This window comes from Carlito syrichta, unplaced genomic scaffold, assembly GCF_000164805.1.
Source record: "Carlito syrichta isolate Samal-C Ts95f unplaced genomic scaffold, Tarsius_syrichta-2.0.1 Scaffold287674, whole genome shotgun sequence".
Classification (NCBI taxonomy): domain Eukaryota; kingdom Metazoa; phylum Chordata; class Mammalia; order Primates; family Tarsiidae; genus Carlito; species Carlito syrichta.
This window is the reverse complement of record NW_007231770.1, coordinates 84,205-95,645: the sequence shown is the minus strand read 5'-3', so window position 1 is coordinate 95,645 and position 11,441 is coordinate 84,205. Positions and strand designations below refer to the sequence as shown.

General features: G+C 40.0%; 1 protein-coding gene across 1 annotated transcript in view; it reads left to right on the top strand.

Moving 5' to 3' along the window:
* Positions 1-1,567: 1,567 nt before the first annotated feature.
* Positions 1,568-11,441, top strand: part of ART3 (ADP-ribosyltransferase 3) — a 79,797-nt gene continuing 69,923 nt past the window's right edge. The window contains exon 1 of the mRNA XM_008052917.1: positions 1,568-1,621. The gene's annotated coding sequence lies outside the window, so the exon portion shown is untranslated. The remainder of the gene's footprint in view (positions 1,622-11,441) is intronic.

The window sequence follows — 11,441 nt, the reverse complement described above, 5'->3', positions numbered from 1 at the left end:
CCAACCACTCTTCTGAGTCTCCACTGTCTATCATTCCATGTGTATACATTATTTAGCTCCCACTTATAAATAAGAACATATATGTACTGAATTTCTGATGTTAACGGAAAGGCAATTATCTGTATTCTGAAAGTTGAACACAGAGAGAAGAAATAAGTTTTTAGCTTCCGGTGATTGAGGATTTGGTTACTAGTGGTTCAATTTACTTTGCTTTTTAACTATGCCTGTTCATGCTTATCAGATATGGGTTATTTGTATCTTGCACCTGGGGCTGAATGGTTTCTTAGTGGCTTAACTAAGTTTATTGCACAGGAGGGAACTTCCTAAAACATTTAAGCTATAGGTGATTTATTAAACTATAGCTTTTTTATTTTCTCAGAAATTAGCTGATTAAGAGCTAATTTCTCTTCTGAAAGGAAAACTTAATGGTATCAGCCCTATGTTAATATAACAGTCCTATGAGAAAGGTACTATTATTATCCCATCTATAGAAGAGTTATCAAAGAACAACCTTTTTTTTTTTAACCTGGCAAAGCACAGTGTGTAAATATTGTTTGTTTTATCTATAACTAATTGATTTGCCTTGGATTTTTTTTTTCTTGAGTCGGGGATCTCACTCTGTTAGCCAAGTTGGAGTACAGTGGCACAATTACTGGCTTACTGGAGCCTCAAACTCTTGGACTCAGGCAATCCTTCCACCTTGATCTCCAGAATAGCTGGGTCTATAGGCTATTGCCACAGCATCCGGTTAATTTTCTTTTGTTTTTATTTTTTACAGAGATGAGGTTTTGCTATGTTGTTTAGACTAGTCTCAAACTCCTGGACTCAAGCAGTCTTCCTTCCTTGGCCTCCCTAGGTGCTGGGATTATAGGCGTGAACCACTGTGCCCAGACAGAATGTTACTTTTTGCCAAGTCCACCATCAGGCTAATTTTACTAGAGTATAATGAGCAAGTATCAAAGAAAAGTTACTTGATTTGTGTTCACAAGAATTCAGAAGATAAAAAAACTCCATGGGTTTGAAAACTACTATTTTCCTTTAAAATTTTAGGTAAAATTCAAAAATTATATATATTAAAATTTAGAGCACGGAAGAAGAAATGATTGAATTTTGTTACCTCACTGAAGAGACCAGCCCCTTTTCCATGTCTTCTAGACCCGTCACAGAATGCTTGCTGTCATGTGTATGCTTTTGAGCCAGGAGCAGGGAGTTGTACAAAACAACTTCAGCATTGCCATAAGCTTCAGAGAAATTGTTCTTCTCACAACAAAGGCAGCTCTGTGCATGGCCTTCAGTTGGCTGCCTGGAAAATGACTGCAGTCGACAACTGCCAGGTCAACGTGGATGTTCCTGTTAATTTTCCAAGTTCAGAAACAACATGCCTATTGTTAGGGGATAGAAGCATGTGAGAGATTAGCAGTGAGCAGCTTTACAAACAGCCAACCAAAGGAAATCTTGTTCAACACAAAGGGAGAAAATTGTACAGTGGCTTCACCTCCCATTAGTTTATTGCCTCAGTTACTAGGAGGAGCTGGGGGAGGAGGAGATAGATGTGCCCAGTAGACTCTCACCTGGAAAGATGAGACCCATTAGTGAACTTTAGAAGAGCTATGTCTGCAAGGTAGGAAACCGCACTGGATTTATTTGTAAGTTTTTGAAAAGTAGAATATAAGTAAAATGGCCATTTATAAGGAGCATTTAAGTACACGTGGTTTGTTAGCTTGAAGTAAGGATTCACTAAAATAAACATTTTAAATGGAAGATATAGTGAGGAAAGGAAAAAAAGTGCTGGAAAGATATTTTTTCTTGCAGATAGTATTTTGTTATATTGATACTTCAAGCAGATTGCTTTCGTTTGGATTCAAAACAAGAGCAACACTTTTTAATATTTAGATGGCCTTAAAAAATTTTGGACATTATGCTGAATGCTACTGTCCATTCTGAGTCAGCGTCTCACTTTGTCGCCCAGGCTGGAGTGCAGCATCTCCTGGACTCAGGCAATCCTTCTGCCTCAGCCTCCCAAGTAACTGGGACTACAGGTGAGTGCCACTATGCCTGGCTGATTTCTAAGTTTGTTGTAGAGACGAGGTGTCACTATGTTCCCCAAGTTGGTCTTGAACTCCTGGGCTTAAGCAATCTTTCTGCTTTGGCCTCCCAAAGTCCTGGGATTATAGACATGAGCCACTGCACCCGACCTGCTCTTTTCCTTTTTAATTAAAAAATCAATAAAACACTTCTATCATTTTTCTATTTCAAAGACTTTTCTAATCTCCTGGTTAACCTTAGCACCCACAGTCTAGCTTATTTTCTGTTTTTCTTGCTTCTCTGTTCTTACTTTCTGTATGTGGATAGGTGAGCAGTAAATGGTGGAGGGCCATGTGACTACCTCTTCAGCCTTCTCTCATCTTCCGCCTTGCATCTCTCACCTTGCATCACTCGCTTTGCATCTCCCACCTTGCATCTCTCACTCTGAATCTCTCATCTCTTGCCTCGCATCTCCCATCTCTTACCTTGCGTCTCTCGCCTTACATCTCTCATCTCTCACCTTGCATCTCCCTCCTTGCATCTCCCATCTCTCGTTTTGCATTTCCTGCCTTGCGTCTTCTGTCTCTCACCTTGAATATTCCGCCTTGCATCTCTCATCTCTCGTCTTGCATCTCCTATCTTCCTACTTGCATCTCTTGCCTTGCATCTCTCGCCTTGCATCTCTCACCTTACATCTCCCACCTTGCATCTCTCACCTTGTATCTCCCACCTTGCATCTCTCACTTTGCATCTCCCGCCTTTCATCTCCCCCTTGCATCTCCCGCCTTGCATTTCTCATCTCTTGTCTTGCGTCTCTCACCTTACATCTCTCGCCTTGCAGCTGCTGCCTTGCATCTCTCACCTTGCGTCTCTGGCCTTGCATCTCCCGCCTTGTATCTCTCACCTCTCACCTTGCATCTCTCATCTTGCATCTCTTGCCTTGCATCTGGGCCAATTAGTAGCTGGATATGTGCTGGTAGCAGGATAGGTGATGGAGACCAGAATACTTGCCATCATTTGTTTAATGTCTGCCAGGTATCGTACAGAGTGTCTTACTTGTCCTCACAACAATTCTGTGAGAAAGGGCATGCTTATCTTTTTTAAAAAGAAGAAAAGGAAACTTTAAGAGACTGTGTAACTCTCCCCCAAATCACTTAACACGTTTAGTAAGTAACAGAGTCAGGGAATAGCAGCAGTGAAAAACACACAAGTTCCTTTCTCTGAGGAAACCGGAGTGACCTCAAAATTCCGACTATATAACTCCCAGACCCAAGCCTCTCTGGAAAATAGAAAATCCAAAAGAAGATTAGAGCAGAAGACTAGGTATGAAATATTTCAAAATAAATGAAATATGAGAACCCTGGTAAGAAAGCAATTTGAAAGCTGCAGAAGGTCTAGAGCCCCATTCCATTTACATCTTGTTGAATAACAGGAGAATGACTGTGGTGAACCTTGTTAAAATTTGCCATTTTGTTGGTTATGTTTATCCTTTATTTCCCCACTGTGACTAGCTGTAGGGACCCTTAGAAAACCTCAGAACAACCAATGCTGATTCCAGGGACAGGGAAACAGGGGCCTGTGTTCTTTCCTACGATTAGCTGAGGTACACAGAAACTCTGGTCTGAGGCAGTTGCTGATGTCAGTATAGTGGGTAGCCAGCAGGACAACTCTTGTCCCTAAGGGTTTATACCAGATGAAGGCCTGTGTCCTTCCAGGGTAACAGGGAAGGATGGAAGAGGCACAGAAACCGCTTAGGCCTTCAGTGACAGCTCTGCTCCCTCTGTGCCTTCCTTCCATCTCGCTACCTTCTTCTTCTTTCGATTGTGTTCGGAGTCCTGATAACACTGGTTGTTTCCTCTCTCCTTTTTCCACATCCCATCCCTTCTAGAATCCTTGAAATTTGAGTTGACATTTTTAGAAGGATGCCGGGAATCAGCCCAGTTAGTAGGTTGAGTCTTGAAGGGTTAAACTAGCGGAGGAAACCGAGGCTGTATGCCTGGAAGGTCTTTCCCAAATCCAAATATACAGAACCAAGAGCTGAGCTTAGAAAGCCAGAGGCCCATGATTATATTCTAAAACCAAGAACTAAAAGTAGGTCTTGAAAGCCAGGGATCGAGGTTTAGGGGAAGAGAAAAGAGTATTAGGTTTAGAGTAAGGGGGCAGCAGGCCTAAACATTGCCAGCAACCAGCATTACGGTTTAACAGCAGCAGAGCGATGACAGTGGGGAGCTGGGTGTGTATAAGGAGACTGGGAAGGGGCATGTTCCTCTTGCCCATCAGGTGGAGAGGGAGGGAGGAAGAGAAAGGTGTATTTCTGAAATTGAAGGTTGAAACCCAGAGCACATTTCTCCTTAGAAAACTAATACAGATTAGGTTAGTTAGATTTCTGGGCTAGCCTGCTAAAATAGTTACCTCATAATGAACTTGGAATGTGTATTCTAACTATCATGAAAAACATCATCTTGGTAAAAGACAATGGGTTATCAAATGAACTTTTGAATTAGGTTCCATTGCTAAGTGAGCAACCGCTTGTGAATTAGAATTAGTCAGACTTGGGTATTTTCTCATGGCTTACAGACATTAAGAAGACTGTTTACTATTTTTAAAAAGTTTAAAAAAAGTTAGTGACACTTGAAGGGTATTAACCAGTTATTTTATAGAATATCCCTTAATTTGTTTTCTCTGATGTTTTCTCATAATTGGAATAAGGTTATGTGTTTTTGGCAAGAAAATTACAAAGTGATGTTTTCTTTTTAGTGTGTTACATCAAGGCTCATAATATTGATATGTGTTATTAATAGTGATGTTTACTTTAATCATTTGATTAAGTTTGCCATGTGCCAGGAAGAACTATTAAAGATTGAAGGTAACTAGGGAGAAGTAACCAAATGCAATGTGAGTCCTGGACAGGATCCTAGAAAAAGGATGTTAGTGGCAAACTTGGTGAAATTCAAAGAAGGCCTGAAGTTAACAATACTATACCAGTGTTAATTTCCTGTTCTTGATCACTGAACAGGATCAAGAAAACATGTTAACAGGGCTGGGTATGGTGGCTCATGCCTGTAATCCCAGCACTTTGGGAGGCAGAGGCAAGAGGACTGCCTGAGCTCATGGGTTTAAGACCAGCCTGGGCAACTTAGCAAGACCTCATTGCTACAGTAAATCAAAAAATTAGCCGGGCATGGTGGTGCACGCCTGTGGTTCCAGCTACTTGGAAGGCTGAGGCAGAAGGATCACCTGAGTCTAGCAGTTCAATGCTGCAGTGGCTGTTTGCGTGCCACTGCACTCCAACCTGAGTGACAGAGTGAGATTCCAACTAAAATAAAAAATTAAAAACAAAACAAAACACATGTTAACATTAGGGGAAGAGAAGTGAGAGAAATAAGGATACTCTCTGTAATATTTTCACAATTTTTCTGTAAGTCTAAAATTAACTCAAAATAAAAAGCTAAAGCATAAAGATATTTAACATTTACATAGTACTTACTATATGCCAGATGTACTCTGCATCTGTGAGCTCTAGGATTCCTCTCAACAACCCTGTGAAGGGAGCTTATAATCCCCATTTGACCTATGAAGAAACCCAGACGCAGGGAGATAAGAAACTGTGTCCAACATCACATGGCTATTAAATGATCACATAGTTAAAAAGTGACTGAGTCAGGATTTGGACTGAGGCATTTTGGATCCAGAAATCAATTACAGTGTACTGGCTTTCAGTGTGCTATCTATGCTCATTGTTTAAAAATAACTCAGATGCCGGGCTCGGTGGCTCAGCCTGTAATCCCGTGCTTTGGGAGGCTGAGGTGAGTGGATTGCCTGAGCCCATGGGTTCGAGACCCGCCTGGGCAACTTGGTGAGACCTCATCTCTACAATAAATCAAAAATCAGCCAGGCGTGGTAGCGCATGCCTGTAATTCTGGCTACTCGGAAGGCTGAGGCAGAAGGATTGCCAGAGTCCAGTAGATCGAGGCTGCGGTGGCCGGGAGCGACCATTGCACTCCAGTCTGGGCGACAGAGTGAGACTCCAACTCAAAAAAAACAAAAACAAAACTCAGATATACCAAAAGCTCTACTTCCCCTGAGGTAATCTCTGTTACTAGTTTTTTGGATTTTCTTTTAATCCTTGAACATTGATAGCAGCCCCCTTTGGTTTTTATCCGTAATTTTCAAAGCTCTGCTGTGGCTGTGTTTCATTTTCTCTTCAGAATCTTCTCATGGCATGCTGGAATGTTGGAAACTAGGGAATCTCGTGTGAGTTGGCCAGATAGTCTTTATGGGTAAAGTACCAATTGCTTATAAACACTAGGTACAGTCTGTACCATGAGATTAAGTATTAATATTATGGAATCAAAAAATGTGTGGAGTTTAGCCAAGTTCTGCTGCTACTCTTATGAGTGCTTTAATTAATAGGCACAGCTTTTCCATTCTAGCATTGGAATTACCTGTGTGTGTGTGTCTTAACCCGATGACTTGCCAGCCACTGTAGTCGCTGGTTTGTGGTCTGTTAAATGTAAGAAAAGTCAACTTTGGAATGCTGAATTTCAAGAGTTTGGTCTCATTAATCTATCTCCTCAATGTAGAGACCGAGCTTCCTTAAACTGCCAGAGGTAAGAAGTTCCACAAGGTACATATTGCTATAAAGGAAGACTCTCTTTGAGTTAAACATAAGGTTGATAAAATGCATGTAATGACACTTACTGACTCTGTAACCTTCATAATTCTAGGAATCAATCATTGCTAATTCATGCACTTAGATATATTCATTTCTATCTTTCTGTTTTTTGGGCAAAACCCCCCACCTTATTATGTAAGAGGTGAGAAAAGTAACAGGAATTTCTCATCTATTTCTACACACACACAGCAAGCATGTAGTCCTTGCTGCAGATGGAGCATGTTTGGTTTTCTTTCCATAGTTAGGGCATTTTCCCCCTACACATTGAATAAAAATGTATAAACAGCAGCAATTGTGACTTTTCTCTTACCTTTGGTTTGGTGGTTCAGGGATGAATCTCATGGAAGATATTTGCTTTGGAAGGTCTAAAGTTCAAAATTCTTTTAGTTTTCTTTCTGTCTTCCTTCTCCTTTCTCTTTTTTTTTCAATTTTTTTTCAAATAACTGAACACATGGACTTTTTTCTAATCTTTAGCCACTTCTTCAATCTTTTTTTCTCTTGCCTTCCTTCCTTTTAAATTGATTATAATATGGAATTGAATTTTTTAAAAGATCTGTAAAATTTACTTTTAAAAGGTTATTTCTTGGTCTTAAATTTAAAAGGTTGTGAGTTGAACCTTTCCTGTTTCTTTAACCAAAAAAACTATAATTAAATGGCTTTTTGCTCATATATGTTCTCAATTGATTTTTTTTCCCCTTGTAAATAGCTCAAAGGAAAAAAAATACCTTTCAGTACTCTTATTATATATTCAGGCAATCCCAAATTTCATGGATAGCTAAATTAAAGTACCAAGTGACTCTAACAATTTAGAGAAATGAATTTGTAAAGTTTAGTAGCACCAAGGTCAGGGCAATTTACTTAAGTGAAAAAACAAGCAAACTATAAATATAATTTGGAGAACTATCAAGTTTGTACATGTCTGACAAAGAGAGATGAGGAATACAGGATAAACCATTAGCCAAATATAAGTGAGATATGTAACTCCAACACTTATAAATTAGCAAATGAGGTGCTGATGGGTTGACATGCAAGAGTTGTGAGTCAATCGTTAGGAAATCAGTGCTTTCCTATCGATGTTAAAATGATGACAGTGATTGTTCAATTTAAGAGGTCCCTCAAGGGCAGGAACCTTGTTTGATTTATCTTCCACCTCCTATTTGTTTTGCATAAAGTCTTAATAAATGTTTTTCCATAGTTCCTGGCTTATGACATCTAACTAACATACCAGCTACCTAAAATGCAAGCCCAAATATAAAACCTAACCATTAGATAATAGGAGGATCTTTCACTTACTGTATGGAGTGCCCCTCTTTCTGGCCACTAGTCACTTTGGACTGTACCTGAATCTATTCTGGGCCAAGGAGAAGCAGATTGGGACAGTTGTGATCTCAGGAAAACCTGATGTTTGCAATGGAAAAGAGAGGCATGAAGAAATGGAAAAACTCAGATTCCCACACAATGCTTCTGGATTAGAAAAGGAAATGTCTTTGGTTACTAGACCGGTCTACTGGTGGTTTAATAAAGGATAGATAATAATCAGTTATGCTAAATGGTGCATAAGGATTGAACCATGGAGTGATAGTTATAGAGCCAAATATCTATTTCCAAATTCTATTAGCATTGTCATGTATTCTACGCAAGTCTTTAATCAGTACATGAAAGGTCTTCATTTATTCTAATCCTCCAGAAGTTTAGGAAAGAGACCTCTTAAATTGAAATCTTGATTAACCTTCTAGCCTAGAGACTGGTGTAGATAGTTGTGAAACAACTAGGATGTCCATAAATGTAATAAAAGAGAAGGAAACCACAGCTGTACTGAGACAATACAGCAGTCTGAAAGGTGATGTTATTTTATTGGCAGCATAGATTAAGGAACAAGGGCTGGAACAGAAAGCATAGAACTCTTTCTGGCCTATTTGAGAAATGTCTTGACAGAGCAGTTCTTTATTTAAAAGAATTATGGGTCACACACCAGATTCACATGCTAAGATTATTGTCAAAACACCACTGCTATCCTAACAACTAAAAATGAAATATATTCTAAAACCAAATTGAGTTCTGAATTAACCACCAATATTGATTATGAATGGACTATGCTTCCCTTCATTCAAATATAATTTAGAATTGACTATAGGGGCTGGACATAGTGGTTCACACCTGTGATCCCAGCACTTTGGGAGACCAAGGTGAGAGGATTGCTTGAACCCAAGAGTTCAAGACCAGCCTGTGCAACACAGCAAGACCTCATCTCTACAAAAAGTTAAGTAAAAAAAAAAAGCCAGGCATGGTGGCTCACTCCTGTAGCTACTTGGGAGGCTGAGGTAGAAGGATCATTTGAGCCTGGAAGTTGAGGCTGCTGTGAGTTGTGACTGCCACTGCACTCCAGTCTGGGTTAAGACTCACAGAGTTGAGACTTTGATCTCCCCCAAAAACCCAAAGAATTGACTATAGGGTATTCATGATAATTATCTTGATTGTCTCTGCCATGTAAAATCACTGAAAAAAAGAAAGGGGAAAGAGACCGTGCTACTGTATTCCTGCCTTTCAACCACTTCTCTCTTCCTTCCTTTATACCTCCCTCCCTTCATCCCTACCTGGAACTGCACTTTTCCTTAGGCAAGGGAGAGTGACTGAATATGCCAACTTGACAACCAAAGAGCTATGTTCCAGATCTCTCTTCCAGTTGTTTCCCAGTTAAGCAGACTTTCTTATGCATTCAGAGAGTTGGATGTTGTTTTAAAAGATCTTGCTGTGTAACAGCATTGGTTGGGGATGATACCAGTGGGTGGGAAGGAATGGGTAACTACTTATTTTGTGGCTATGACTCTAGATCAATCAGTAACCCAATTTAGAGATTGGCGAAGGCTTCTCTTAGAATGGGTTATGACTCACAGACTTGGTGAAGCTTCAGGAATATGATATTAAAATATCTAGAGGTTTGGTGAAATACTGTGCCAGACCAAAGGACTCAAGATGATTTATTATAATTTCAGAAGAGGCCAAACCACTACTAGTGTTCAGACAAGTGAGTGTATGAGAAGGATATGAGCCATTTCAGATTCAGCCTAGATTCTCTAGCTAACTAGCGTATTCTCTGAAGTTTATTTCTGTAATCTGGGAAGCAAGGGGACACTGGATAGCATAACCACTAATAGTCTGTGCATTGGTATCTATCAATGACATTTGACATTATCAGGCTCCTTCTTGAAATTCTCTTCCTTTGGTTTCCAGGATGCCATACTCCTGGTTTTTCTCCTGCCTCTCTGGTTGTTTCTTCTTTTCAGGCCCATCTTGCCTACCTTGTTAATTGTTGTGTGTGTGTCCTCAGAATTCAGACCTAGCCAGCCTCTAATCAGTTTTTATCCCATATCCTCTCTCACTAGCTATATCCTAGGCAGTGTGGTCAATGATCATGCTTCAGTATTTATATATACATCAGTGACTTCCAAATTATATTTCTAATCCAGGCATCTTCTTTGAGCTCTAGACCTGTATACATAACTGCCTACTCAATATCTCAATTTGGGTATTTAGCAGGCACCTCAAACACAACATATCTAAAAACAAACTCCTAAAATCTTTTCCTCCAAAGTCTGTAATTTTTTTTTTATGGCAGCACTAGCTGTCTGACCCAATCATCATCATCATCTTCACTCTCCTCCTCCTCTTTGTAGTAATCTCTCTTTGTAGTCTCCACTTTCTCCTAAACCTGCTGAAGGCATATGTTTTCTGCTGTGGAACTGTTATAAATTATTGATTAGTATCATATAACCAAGCTAAAAGACCTCATTTGTTTCTTATCTAGTTTAATGTATTTTCTTTGGGTCCTTGGCAATCAACTATTTCCTCCCTCAGGAAAATCTGTCTTCTTGAAGCTTCCGCCTATTCTCCTTCTCAGTCTCCTTCTTGAAATCTTGTCTCCATTTGCACCTAAATGCCAGTGTTCTCCAGGTATTTTCCAATATATGCCAACCCGTACACCTGTTGGTTAACATGATAGGCAGAATCATTACCTCCCCCTCCCCCTGTGATGTCCATGCTCTATTTCCTGGACTCTGTGAATATGTTACCTTTTATGGCAAAAGGAACCTTGTAAGTGGAGTTGTGGCTGTAGACCTTAAGATACATATATACATTGGCTAGGCCCAATGGAATCTCGTGAAACCTAAAGACAGACCAGTCGATTGTAGAGATGCAGTGGAAGAAGAGGCAAGAGTTAGAGCAGTGTGAGAGAGATCCCACTTGCTATTGTTGGCTTTGCAGATAGAGGAAGAGAACCATAAACCAAGGAATGTGGATGGCCTCTAGAATCTGTGAATAGCCCTCAGCTGGCAGCCAGTAAGGAAACAGGGTTCTTAGTCTCACATCTTCAAGGAGAAGCATTCTGCCAACCTGAATGAGCAAAAAAAATGGATTCTTGTTTAGATTCACTAGAAAGTAAGTTAGCCCTGCCAACACTCTGATTTAAAAAAATTTTTTTTAATTTTAAAATTGTGGGGTACAATTCAGGGTTAGGTATACGAATATTCATTGTGCAGGTACCCTTGTTGATGAGGTGTGCCCCCCCTTTCGTAGACAGTTTCCCACTACTGCCAATCCCACCTCCCTGCCCCCCCCACTCCCACAGTTTCCTGCTACCATCAATCCTTTTTTATAGCATTACAATAGTTGTTCAAGGTCTACTTATGAGTGAGAACATGTGATACTCAGTTCTTTGTTTCTGTGAAAGATCACTCAGTAT